Raw genomic sequence first — 14,762 nt, 5'->3', positions numbered from 1 at the left:
CATGTAAAGCTTCTTTCCCTTGCTGACTTACTTTTCAGATCCTTACATCTTGTAGAATATTTTTATAATCTTCATCCTTTGCCTGCCGCATATTTTGAAGCAGTTCTGCATATTTAAAGTTTAACCATATATTAACGTTTCCGATGCTCCCTAAGCACTTCCTGGTATCTTCATGAGTGAGTATTTTGAGCACAGGTTGTCCTTTTACTGGAGTCAACTGCAGAAGATCTCCAAAAACAATAATATGTTTTCCTCCAAATAAGACATCATAGTCTGTTCTAAGAATTTCTTGCATCCTCAAATGCACAAAAGCAAGCATTATATTTGACACCATGCTTACTTCATCAATGATAAGAAGTTTCATTTTCTACAGGACTCTTGAAACTTCGGAACACGCATCTCCAGATAGCTTGTGATACTCCAATTTGTTATCATGCTCCACTGGCAGCATCAGTAAACGATGTAAAGTAATCCCTTTAATGTTATGTGCTGCCAGCCCAGTTGGAGCGGTAAAAACACAAGACAGCGGTGATTCAGTCCTTTTCTGCAGATAAGTTGCAATGGCTTTAATCAGAAAACGTTTTCCAGTTCCCGCTTCTCCACTCACGTACAGTTGGACAGGCTTAAATGATGTACATGAGCATTTTTTTTTTCTCATGACTGAATCCATGTTCAATCTGTTCTGTTACTTCGTCATATATCTGTTTCTGCTCAAGGTTTAGTTGTTTCACCAAATCTTCTAAGTTAACTTCATCATCTTGAGCTTGTTCCATAGCTCTTTCCACCTCATCCATGGCAGCAGCAGCTTCATTTTGGGTAATTGGTCCTCCTAGTGGATCCTGACTCAATGAAGTAGAACTCTGACTGCCTTGAGAACTGTCTCTCACAATCTCTGCGGCAATTGTGGCTTCTTGCTCTATTTCTTCATTCAACATTTGCAGATAATTTGGAAAAACAGGACATTCTATGGTATCCTTCGTTGCATTAAAGGAGTCTTCATAACAGAGAAAATCTCCAAGAAGTTCCTCTTCTTCACGCCATGGTTTAAACAGTTGCAAAAGAGCCAAATAATAAAATTCTCTATTATCTGGATTATCACAACTCAATTTGCGATGATTAATCAAATGACCTTTTTTCTGTTTCACTAGACATCCTTCACATCCAATGACTCCATATATTCCATTATTGATATCTTCTCTGATGTTCCTCTTATAAATATATCTTTGCAGAACTTCATAGAGACTAGCGTTCTCAAGGTGATGACTTCTATTTGGATAGTATGTATCCAACATGTTTGTCTTCAAAATATGTGTACTTTCTGGTTCTTTCTCCGCCAAATACTCTATCTCTTGTACAGATTTCAAAACTCGATTTTGTGTTGCAGCAAGACCTAGACTTATCCAAATGATGCTTCTAGATTTGGCATAGAGACTTGCTGACGACAATCGATCAGAACATTCATACGCTCCAATTTCTCGATGCGACAACATCTTCAGACTGTAACTGTATAATTTCTTGCTTAGACTCTTTTCATGTGAAATGTCCTCCCACATTTCCTTTAGTTCTGTATTTTCTTTTTTTGTGATGTAAGACGTCACATATCGAGCCACAGCAATAGAGTTGTCAGCAACGAATTGAATATCCATGTTAGCATTCCACATGGACAAAATCACTGGGTTGTAGTCGTTGATGTACTTGGACTCTTCGTCTCTTTTTAAATTGTATGTATTTTTTGTTGATTTCCTCGTCACAGTATGTCGCAGAGAAGACATCAAATTATGTACTCTTCCTTTAGAAATCACTGGTCGCGGAAAGCCGAAACGGCATTTTGTGTAGAACTTGTCCTTGTTTCTGAATTTTCGACGACAGTACTTTCCACAACGATGGGATTGAAAACGTAAAACTTGTTGCCTTAAACTGTTTTCTTCTGTAGTTTTCGGAACAGCACATGTTGAATACTCTTCAATGAAGCTCATCACTGTCTCATCCGAATCTGTTCCAAATTTGGGTGCATCTTTAATCCACAACAACATATGTACATGAGGAGCACCTCTCGCTTGATACTCCTTTCTCCAAAAGAAATCCAAAACCTCTCCAAGGGGAGGATTTTTTTGTTGGTAATAAAAGACATCATAGCTTCAAATCTATGATTGAAATATCTGCATACATTCACTGGATCCAAAGAACACAGTTCTCCAGGTGTTTTGAATTCTATATTTTGTACATTAGCATTGGCCTCTCGTAGAAATTGAAGTAAGTCCTTCCATGCATACTCGGCACAGCTAAGAGTGAGGAACCATGTAGGGGTTCCTAAGTTTCTCAGCATACATTTCAATTCTCCATGGCGATGGTACCAATACTAATTTTTCCCACGCTGACATGCCATGAGATTGATTAGATGAGATTCCAAAATATTATCTTGCAGATTCACTTTCTCCATAAAGTCCCTCGCCGAAACATTTTGCAGATGTGCTCCACTTTTCAGTATATGATTGACTGCATAAGAAAGAGCAGACAAGTCACTTTCATACAGTAGATGAAACAAATAGGGAATGCATTGTAGAAATCTTGGATCTTCAGCATATAATCTTACAGTTCGATATTCAGATGCTGGAATTTGAAGTGGTCGATCGTCATATCGTCCACCTCGACCTGTTGGAAACAGCTGTGGAAAACAACGAGCTTCCAAACTTTTTTCCCATACACTAATGGGACTTCCTTTTGCTGCTTTCATTTGAAACAATTCAATTGCATTCCCCATTACTTCCTTGGAATGCAAAGGATGAACAGTATAATGTTCATATATCTCTTCACTTCTAGACACATTAACTTTTTCAATTTGGCCGCCTGAACAATTGGAAAGGGGCGACCACTCGGTCCCCCCGAACGTATGGTGGAGTACCCCGATCCCCCCGGGAAACCGTTTTGGGCGGGAGGCGTGGCTTGGCTGGTATGCCCGTAGTGGCGTAGCCGGGGCGCGCCTTTTCCCGCCCAAGAAGGGTTGTCCTAGACACCTACACCGTTCGAACCGCCCCGTAGGCGTGTTGGGGAAGGCCCACGCCCTCCCGAAGAAGGATAAAAGGAGCATCTTGCCAAGGAAGCATCCTCTTGTTCCTGTGCTTGGAAGCTGCACCTCCTCGTTGCTCGTGAGCCCGAGACGGAACAAGGAGCCAATTTTGAGAACTTGTAATTTTTTGTCTTTCTCTTTCAGTGAGTCCGAAGCTTTGGATCCAGGACCTCGTTTGAATTCCCGCGATACGATGCCTGGCAAGAGGGTCGGAAAGAAAGTTGGGACTGAACAACTGCTTCGCACGCTGGTAAAAGATATGGCGGACATGAAGAAGCAGATGGCGGCAATGAATGGTAGACCGAAGAAGACCATCGGGCCAGCATTGCCGGGAATAGTCCCTGCCGGGAGAGGTAAAAGGGTCAGGAGTAGGGCGGCAGGTGGGGAGGCCCCGGTTCTTGAGTCACCACCGGCGAGCCCGGTCGGTCCAGTGGGGGCCCCAGTTCCGATCCCGAACGCGGGACAGCCGATCCCTGTGGTAGTTACGCCCGTGAGTGAGGGGGATATGCCTCCCGAACTGGCCGCTCAGTTGGCGGCATGGTTGGGCAAAAACAATGAGAGTGCTCCGGCACCAAGAGACACGGCGGCAGAGGCCAGGTTGATAATGAAGCAGTTGCGGCAATCGAGAGATGCTGCGAAGGCACCTTGTCCTCTTGTTTCCCCGCAGGTTCCCTCGGATAAACCGGCACCGGTCGTTGGAACAACAGCTGCAACAGATACGGCTCATGGTTCTGGTAAGCAGCCGTTGCCGATAGCAGGGGAGGGATCGTTACCCTCTAGGAGGGAAAAAATTGTTCAGCATATCCCGATGGATGTGAAAGAGAGGATTTGGGCCGATAAATATGTGAGCATGTTTTCATTGTTGACCGATCACTATGAGATAGAACACAGTAAAAATCAGAAGGAGTTGTTGCATCCGAGTGTATGGCGTGCAAAAATGGCGGGTTTCAGGGTGGAGGAAACAATCGCTAACTGGGCCAGGGCGTTCGGTATGTTTACTGCAATCATGGGGGAACGTAGGCCTGAAGTATTATCAGAAATGGCCTGTTATCAGACACGTATTATGGAATTTTTTGAAGCATATGAAGGTAATCAATGGATGGGTTATGATAACAAATTTCGTAAGGCCAAGGAGCACGACTCATCCCTGACGTGGGATTGTTTCGACTCCATTTCCTGGCAGAAGCAAGTTATGCCGAACACGGCGAGGTCGTCTTCTTTTGGCGGGAATGGCGCAGAGCCTCCCCGCCATTACTTGGCGGCGCCCTTTCGGGCAGGCGCCAATGGGGATCAGCACAACAAGAATAATGGGAACTCAGGTAAAAAAGGGGTGTGTTGGAGCTTTAACAGAGGCAAGTGCACTAGGCCACAAGGAACATGCAAGTTCAGGCATGAGTGTGCAGGGTGTGGACAGTCCTCACACCCCGAGAGTTCGTGCAGAGCAAAGAATGGTGAGACGGGAGGTAGAGGGGGGGCCAAACAGGTCTAACATCGCCCGAGGTGCACAGTTACCTACTCCTGTTGACATCATGGCATTGATCCCTTGGTTGAACCGATACCCAGACCATGTCTCCGCTGGGGTGTTGCGAGCCGGTTTCTCATATGGTTTCCGCATCCCGGCGGGGGGTTTACGGGGGGAAGCACAGTGTAAGAATCAACTATCTGTGCAACGAAACACGACGGTGGTGCAGGCAAAAATTGCAAAAGAGGTGACCCGAGGTCGGGTTGCGGGGCCGTATGTGCACCCACCTGTTGTTGATTTTGTATGTTCACCGTTGGGAGTAGTCCCCAAGAAGGACCCAGGTGAGTTTCGGTTGATCCATAATTTGTCTGCTCCTAGGGGTCTTTCGGTGAACGATGCGATTGACCCGGGACTGTGTTCGGTGCGGTACGCATCCTTTGATGAGGCCGTCGCCATGTTGAATCGCCTAGGGCCCGGAGCGCTGATGGCTAAATCAGATATTGAGTCAGCGTTCCGGTTGCTCCCGGTACACCCACAGGATCAGCGCCTCTTAGGTTTCGTGTTCCAAGGACGTTATTACATGGATAAATGTATGCCGATGGGTTGCTCCATTTCTTGTGCATATTTTGAGAAGTTCAGTACCTTTTTGCAATGGGCGTTCACTAGAGCCACGGGCCTCACACAGGTAATGCACTACCGTGATGATTTTCTGTTTCTGGGGGCAGCCGGGGGCACGGAATGTGAACAGGCTTTGATGGAATTCTGTAATCTCATGAAAAGTTTTGGTGTGCCATTGGCACCGGGCAAGACAGTGGGGCCATCTACGTCTCTCGAGTTTCTTGGAATTGAGCTTGATTCAGTACAGGGGTGCTTCCGTCTGCCCAGGGAGAAGGTAATGAAGTTTAAGGCCGCACTGGAAGTATGCATTGGCGAGAGAAAAGTAACTCTCCATCAGCTGCAACAGGTTGTGGGTCAGCTTAACTTTGCCCTCAGAGTAATACCGATGGCCCGCCCCTTTTCCCGCTCTATCGCACAAGCCATGGTGGGTCTCAAGGAAGGACACCACCGCACAAGACTGTCAGCCGAGGTTCGCCAGGACATGCGCATATGGTTGGCATTTCTGGTGGATTTCAACGGTCGTGTCATGTGGAACAAGCCAGCAGTTTCCTCCGAGGAGCTGGGGTTGTGGACTGACTCGGCAGGGAGTGTGGGTTTTGGCGCCATATTTGGTGAGAAATGGTCGGCACAAACATGGCCGGCGTGGTGGCACGATAGTGGGCTCACAGGTAACATCGGGTTCCTCGAGCTGTTCCCCATTCTGGTGGCCTTGAAAACATGGCCAGAGGGGTTGCATGATCGTGCTGTGGTGTTCTGGTCTGATAATATGACTTTTGTTGAATGTATCAATAATCAGGCAGCACGCTGCAAATGGATTTTGAGATTGCTGAAAGAAATTCTCCTGCTATGTATGAGATTAAATGTCCACTTTAGGGCAAGACACGTGCCGGGGGTACTGAACCAGGCAGCTGATGCACTCTCTCGTTCCCATATGCAGGCCTTCAGGGGTTTTCTGCCCTCAGCGGACTTGGTGGCGGCACCATTTCCCGAAGCTCTCTGGTCTCTCGGTGCCCCGGATTACAAAACCTCGTGGGAGAGAGTTTAGCACCCAGGACAAGGAAGGCATATGAAGGAGCGTTCCGTTCATATTGGTCATTTTTGGGTCCAATGGGGGGGAGCATTGGGGACAGGAGGAGTCTGTTCTGCAATTTCTGGTAGCACTACATCAGGCAGGCCGATCACTGGCAACAGCCAACAGGCACAGGCCGCCATTGCCTTCATGGCACAGGCGCATGGCATCCAGGACCCCACATCGTCCTTTCTCGTGAAAAGAGCGTTGCGTGGGTGGCAACGCCTTGAGGGTCGGAGAGTTGATGGAAGGCACCCGATAGATCTGGCTAGGTTGTCCCTGTTAATGTCCGTACTCCCTGCGACTTGTTCATCTCAATCAGAGACGGTGCTGTTCCGGGCCGCTTTTGCATTAGCATTCCATGGGGCTATGCGGGTGAGCGAGCTGGTAGCAAGGAATAAGTGGGAAACGGGGGGAGGTCTGTGTCGAGACCACATTCAGATCAAGGGTGACACAATGGTGGTCACAATAGCCAGTTCCAAGACCGATCAGGAAGCCATCGGGGACAGTGTGGTAGTCCAGCGGATCCCGGAGTCTCCCATGTGCCCGGTAAAATGCGTGGAGGAGTATTTAGCGCAGAGGGCGGCATCATGGGGGGGGAGTTTGTTGAGACACACCGATGCCACCCCACTGACGAGGTTTCAGTTTCAGCGGGTGTTAACAATGGCAATCGCGTCAGCGGGCTTGGACCCGAGCGATTTTGGGACCCATTCCTTCCGGATAGGGGCTGCTACGGAGGCTACAGCCAGGGGTCTGAGTGTTGAAAAAGTGAAACAATTGGGGCGTTGATCCTCGAATTGCTATAAGAGGTATGTGCGGTTGCACATGTTGTGAAGCCTATGTCATGCACTCACGCTTCTTGTTTTCTGTTTGATTTTCAGTTGCACGAGCAGGCCTTGCGGGGCGGTCAGTGCTGTTGACCCGACACCTGGGGACCAGCGGTCAAAGTTCACCGGCTGAAGAAAGAGTGGTGTGGGTCGTTGGCCACTCATACGTGAGGCGCGCCGCGGATGTATTCAAAGCAGGTGACATGATTCACGTTGCGGGGGAATACGGGTACAGGGTGACCTTCCACGGAAGGGGCGGGCTCTGTATTGACCAGTTTCAAGGCTTTATGGAGGGTTTGTTAGGGCGGACAAGGTCACCGCCGTCTGTAATCATAGTACATCTTGGGGGCAATGATTTGGTGACCATTGGTCGACAAGTACTTCTTGAGTTAATCTTGGCCTCGGTAAGCTGGTTGGCAAGGAGGGTTCCGGGGTGCACGATCGCATGGTCACACATGATTCCTCGGAAGGTGTGGCGGGGGGCCCTCTCTGTGTCAGCTTTGAATCACTCGGTAAGGAAGGTTAATAGCAAATTAGGTAGATTGTTTCGCACAGAGAAATTGCATTGTGTACCACATGGATGTATTCGGGGGGACTATATGTATCTGGAGGATGGGGTCCATTTGTCCCGGGAAGGAAATATCTTACTCATAGGAGACTTCCTAGCTTGGTTAAAAAGTTTGAGTAGCCATGACCTATAGTAGGAGTTTTTGGGGGGTCCGAATAGCCGGTCAACTATCCGGCCTGTGGCGGTAAGGTCATGATCGGTGAGCAGTAATTGGAAGATCCCTAGAGGTGGGGCGCCACCCATTATGGATGGGAGCGCCCGGGGTGAGGCGGCCATTGGCCCCTCACACGGGGAGGCGGTACCCTCTAAGGATGGGGACGCCGAAAGGGAAGGCGGTCATCGGCCCCTCCCTGGGGAGGAGGGGCTACGGGCCCCTCCTGGGAATTTCCCGGGGCCAGGACATCCGCGACGGCGGATTTGGTAAGCAGTGTGGGGTGGGAGGGGGGTCTACGCTACCTTCTAGACACCTCACACGAGTCCTCGGACGACCACCAAGATGGCGCCGAGTAAATATGGGGCCCCCGTTAAGACAAGGGAAATTGGAAGTTGGCACAGAGGTACAGTCCTCTGTGCACCCGCCCCTCACAAGTGAGGGGGGAGTTATGGTATTAGGGATCTGACACCGGTTACGACCTTGCCGTTGGCCCATAATGCTAGGATGTACAATTTGATTTTGAGAAAATGCATCGTAATGTGTAAATGAAATTGTACATGATATGAAACTGTTAATTTAATGTTTTAATTTTGTTTCATATTTTAATAAATACGGCCGGTGAGGGTAACTCCCTCACCGCCTTCCAAAAGCTCAAGAACCGTTTCCGTCTTCCCATTCTTGGGGATTGTGTTGGGAGGGGGTGACGGGTATCCCGCCCATATGGAAAGGGGCGACCACTCGGTCCCCCCAAACGTATGGTGGAGTACCCCGATCCCCCCGGGAAACCGTTTTGGGCGGGAGGCGTGGCTTGGCTGGTATGCCCGTAGTGGCGTAGCCGGGGCGCGCCTTTTCCCGCCCAAGAAGGGTTTTCCTAGACACCTACACCGTTCGAACCGCCCCGTAGGCGTGTTGGGGAAGGCCCACGCCCTCCCGAAGAAGGATAAAAGGAGCATCTTGCCAAGGAAGCATCCTCTTGTTCCTGTGCTTGGAAGCTGCACCTCCTCGTTGCTCGTGAGCCCGAGACGGAACAAGGAGCCAATTTTGACCCACCCACCAGCCCCTGATGACAGCGATTTGTATTGCAATAAAGTCAATTGACATGGATATTATCTCTTCTCAGGTTGTTTCGAAAAAGTTGGGATGGTCGTGATATGACAATAAAATGGTTGTTCTTTTCTGGCGAGGTATCACAGCTAAGTGTAAAAACTGTTATGGCATAGTTGAAGGTTTATGTTTTAAAATGCCCAGTATAACGTTATTCTCTTTAGTTTAAAAACTGTCGTATTTATTTTCTGGTCGGGCGGTAAGGTCATGATCGGTGAGCAGTAATTGGAAGATCCCTAGAGGTGGGGCGCCACCCATTATGGATGGGAGCACCCGGGGTGAGGCGGCCATTGGCCCCTCACACGGGGAGGCGGTACCCTCTAAGGATGGGGACGCCGAAAGGGAAGGCGGTCATCGGCCCCTCCCTGGGGAGGAGGGGCTACGGGCCCCTCCTGGGAATTTCCCGGGGCCAGGACATCCGCGACGGCGGATGTGGTAAGCAGTGTGGGGTGGTAGGGGGGTCTACGCTACCTTCTAGACACCTCACACGAGTCCTCGGACGACCACCAAGATGGCGCCGAGTAAATATGGGGCCCCCGTTAAGACAAGGGAAATTGGAAGTTGGCACAGAGGTACAGTCCTCTGTGCACCCGCCCCTCACAAGTGAGGGGGGAGTTATGGTATTAGGGATCTGACACCGGTTACGACCTTGCCGTTGGCCCGTAATGCTAGGATGTACAATTTGATTTTGAGAAAATGCATCGTAATGTGTAAATGAAATTGTACATGATATGAAACTGTTAATTTAATGTTTTAATTTTGTTTCATATTTTAATAAATACGGCCCGTGAGGGTAACTCCCTCACCGCCTTCCAAAAGCTCAAGAACCGTTTCCGTCTTCCCATTCTTGGGGATTGTGTTGGGAGGGGGTGACGGGTATCCCGCCCATACACTGTCTTCATCTGCAGCTTTTTCCTCTGTTGCAACACATACATCTTTGTAGTACTCATTGTTTTTGACTAAATACAACGTTGCCTTTTTGACTTTCCTAACATCCACTAAATCTTGCCAGATTTTTTTACTCTTTGTTGGAACCCCATTAACTAGAATAATTAAAGGTTCCTCTTCTACTTTTTCTATACCAATTGTATCAATATTTTTTTTCAAATCTAGGGGCAAATAAACAACTCTTCCCTTTAATCCTCTCTGCAAATCTGTAGGAGGCAATTTCCCTATCTTAGGCTCCATGCGAACAATTGCCTGAAAAGGATGGACACATTGAATCAAAATAGACTCATATGTATTTAAATCCATCAATTCACGGGGAATGTCTACCAACTCCAGATTATTATGAACAGCTCTAGCAGGCATTCTGTTTTGATTTCATTTATCATAACAATATTTACAAATACGCTGATCAGAACTCAAATCAAAACAATTCTCCACCCACAAATATGTTGCAAAATCCTTTCACTCATAATTATCCATCTTTTCACTTTTTGCATATAAATCAACTAACCTAGTCTGAATCTTATAATGAGTCAGTCGACAACACACACAAGTAAAATTCGGCCTTTCACTTGATTTCACTTTAAACCTGGTAATTTCCTGCTCAAACTTTTCTTTATTTGAAATCTGTACATTGTCTTCCACATTACCTTGAATTGCTGTCTCAATTTCTACACTGTCCTCTTGCTCACAAAAATAACAAATCTCAATTTCTTCACAAATCTTCTTCACATCTAATTCTGTTCCATGCAAAAGAGCACTGTTTAATTGTTTAAGCTTAAGTGCTGGACTTTTTGCATAATACAACATTCTCACTAATTTCCTCATTTTGGTATGATGCACTGCTAACATCCTAAAATGATGAAAAACACTCTGACAGACTTTTCTAGAAAGACAAGCCAGTGAATGGCCTTGCAAACCTGTGATTCCTCTCACTCTGCAAGGATCTAAGTCTTGCAACAAATTCACTTTCTGCTTTATACTTTTTTTACTATATGTACGTAAGAAATTACAAAACAAATCGATTGATTCCTGTCGCACACTACAAATACTACTACACTTCCAAGTGTACACTGGAACCTTAGTACGTCTCCCTAAAACTCCATCAGATAACACCTCTTCTGGTTCTCTAGGCACAAGTTTCTCTTTTTCAATCGGACAACCGTCTTTCACTTCATACGCTCGACCACTGGTGTCAACTGCATGCACTAAATCATTCTCCTGGAAGTAACTCTCCTCATTAAAAAATGGCTCACAACTTGAACTGTGCATCCATTCTCCAGAAAAAACTTTACAAAAATTAGTCCGATTAATTACTCTTTTCCATCTACTGTTTGATTTGAAAACATCAATTGTCTTGTTAAGTGTCCTAATTCTATTGATTACTAAAATAAATATGTTTTTCTTAACTTCAAAAGCCTGATCAACAATCTTCTCTACACTTTTCTTTTTCTTATAAAAAGCAGCTCTCTGTTTACCTTTCCTAATGTTTTTTAACAAATTTAAAACCACTCTATTGTGAAACATTCGTCTACGAATGTCTCTAAACTGATTCTGCCTTCTATTCCTATACATATTATTCTCTCCTGCTCCAGTTTTAGGATTCTTTGAAGTTCTCTCCCTCCTTTTCAATTTTACTCTCTCATTTTCTTTTTCTACATGGTGTCCATCATTTTTTCTGGATGTACATATGTTGCGAAAAAAACACTTAGTTGTCTTACCAGGAGCTTTGTTCCTGTTTTTTGAAGTATCTGTTGTGGAAGAATGCTGTAATTCCGTTGCTGTTTTTGATTTTTCCCGGTTACGTTGTTTAATTGACCTTTCCCTCGTGGGCATCTTTCCTTATTCTTGAAATAACGATTTCAATCTGTGTTAAAGAAAAAAATAGCACATTATAGACCACTATTACGAAACAACAAAGCAATGACAAAAAGCAAACAATCTATTCAAAATTACAGATCAGGTGAGGATTCTCCAGGGGTGCACAAAAGGTGAGGCCTGTATTGAAGAGTATAGTGGAAGACAGCTCTGTCCACAAGTACAAAGAAGATGAGACCTATGTCTAAGTCCACTGCACTCTTATACACAGGCTTCACCACCTATGCTTCCCGAGAAAGGCCTCTCTCCCACTACAGTATTGATCATAAACCTCACCTCCTCTATCCCTCTGGACATGTCTCACCTCATCTGCACAATCTACTTCCTAATCTCAGGTAACGCAGATGACATAATTGATCCTCATTTATAAATCCATGCGTCAGTTTTGCGCTACTGAAGCGTCACTTTTTGTGACACATTGATGTCATAAAACATATGCCTTGCTGCACCATATGTAAAAAGAGATGCATATAGGTAAAAAAGTCATTTTTTAAACCTTTTGCACCACATTAAACCTCTGTCAAGTGTAATGTACAAAGAGGGGTCCTTTCTCCACAAAAAGCCTCGTAATAAAGACACAGTTAAATCTATGCAATTTCATTGCGTCACTTTTACGACACTGTTACATCAAAATCTTGCACCTGCCTCACAACAGGGATAAGACTGAGGCAAACGCTTTCACATGGACCTTCACAATTTTACAAAATACAATTCCTCTATGCAAACAAATTCAATAAACTTCCTACACTGAGTTAACACAGGTAACATCATTGTAAAGAATCAAATTCACACCTGTGTCTAAGAGTGCAGACAGGAATAGGCTTCATGAAGCCTAATCCACTGCACTCTTAGACACAAGCCTCACCACCTACGCTCCCCAGGAAAGCCCAAACATGTTCCTTATTGCACCATATTTACGCAAACCCCCATGCGCGGCATCCAATGATGGATGCTGCGCGGTGGACCAGCCAATCCTGGCGCTGCATGCAGCGCCAGGATTGGCTTGGGGGGCACATTTGCTGCTCGCCCTGTCGCCCCTTGTAAACCCGAGCTACGGCAGGCTGAGAAGTACCCCTGGGTCCCACTGGGGTACTGTAGTGCGCATGCTTGGGAAAGTTGGCACCCAACTTGCACTTGCGCACTACGGTCTGTCTGTGTACTGTCACTCAAGCTGCAGCAGGCGCCACCCCCCTGCACATTCCCAAATTGCCGGGTGTGTCCCGGCGGCTGACTCGCAATCCTTACAATAAATTACTCTGTACAAGAGCTGTTTCCTACACTGAGGTAACACATGTAACATCATTGTAAAGAGTCAAATTCACACCTGTGTCTAACAGTGCAGTCAGGGATAGGCTTCATGAAGCCTACCCCACTGCACTCTTAGACACAAGTCTCACCACCTACGCTCCCCAGGAAAGGCCAAACATATACCTTTTTGCACCATATTTAAAAAGTGACACATGTAATTAGATGCGTCTCTTTTTAAACCTCTGCGCCACAATATACTCAAATATGTAAAAAAACATTAATTTCCCCAAAATCGTTTTTGACATCACATTTAGGAAACACAGCACAGATCCTATGTACAACCATCTGCCTCACAGCAGGGATAAGACTAAGGCAAAAGCTTTCACATGAAGCTTCACAATTTTACAAATTACAATTCCTCTATGCAAACAAACTCAATATGTTTCCTACACTGAGGTAACACAGGTAACATCATTGTAAAGAGTCAAATTCACACCAGTGTCTAACAGTGCAGTCAGGGATAGGCTTCATGAAGCCTAGTCCACTACACTCTTAGACACAAGCCTCACCACCTACGCTCCCCAGGAAAGCCCAAACATGTACCTTTTTGCACCATATTTAAAAAGAGACAAATGTAATTAGATGCGTCACGTTTTAAACCTCTGCGCCACAATATACTCAAATATGTAAAAAACATTCATTTCTCCAAAATCGATCTTAACATCACATTTAGGAAACACAGCACAGATCCTATGTACAACCATCTGCCTCACAGCAGGGATAAGACTAAGGCAAAAGCTTTCACATGAAGCTTCACAATTTTACAAATTACAATTCCTCTATGCAAACAAACTCAATATGTTTCCTACACTGAGGTAACACATCTAACATCATTGTAAAGAGTCAAATTCACACCTGTGTCTAACAGTGCAGTCAGGGATAGGCTTCATGAAGCCTAGTCCACTGCACTCTTAGACACAAGCCTCACCACCTACGCTCCCCAGGAAAGCCCAAACATGTACCTTTTTGCACCATATTTAAAAAGAGACACATGTAATTAGATGCGTCATGTTTTAAACCTCTGCGCCACAATATACTCAAATATGTAAAAAACATTCATTTCCCCAAAATCGTTTTTGACATCACATTTAGGAAAGACAGCACAGATCCTATGTACAACCATCTGCCTCACAGCAAGGATAAGACTAAGGCAAAAGCTTTCACATGAAGCTTCACAATTTTACAAATTACAATTCCTCCATGCAAACTAACTCAATATGCTTCCTACACTGAGTTAACACATGTAACATCATTGTAAAGAGTCAAATTCACACCTGTGTCTAACAGTGCAGTCAGGGATAGGCTTCATGAAGCCTAGTCCACTGCACTCTTAGACATAAGCCTCACCACCTACGCTCCCCAGGAAAGCCCAAACATGTACCTTTTGCACCATATTTAAAAAGAGACAAATGTAATTAGTGCGTCACGTTTTAAACCTCTGCGCCACAATATACTCAAATATGTAAAAAAACATTCATTTCCCCAAAATCGTTTTTGACATCACATTTAGGAAACAGAGCACAGATCCTATGTACAACCATCTGCCTCACAGCAAGGATAAGACTAAGGCAAAAGCTTTCACATGAAGCTTCACAATTTTACAAATTACAATTCCTCTATGCAAACAAACTCAATATGCTTCGTACACTGAGTTAACACATGTAACATCATTGTAAAGAGTCAAATTGACACCTGTGTCTAACAGTGCAGTCAGGGATAGGCTTCATGAAGCCTAGTCCACTGCACTCTTAGACACAAG

This window comes from Lissotriton helveticus, chromosome 11, assembly GCF_964261635.1.
Source record: "Lissotriton helveticus chromosome 11, aLisHel1.1, whole genome shotgun sequence".
Classification (NCBI taxonomy): Eukaryota; Metazoa; Chordata; class Amphibia; order Caudata; family Salamandridae; genus Lissotriton; species Lissotriton helveticus.
The sequence above is the reverse complement of the archived record's forward strand: the minus strand, read 5'-3'. Positions refer to the sequence as shown.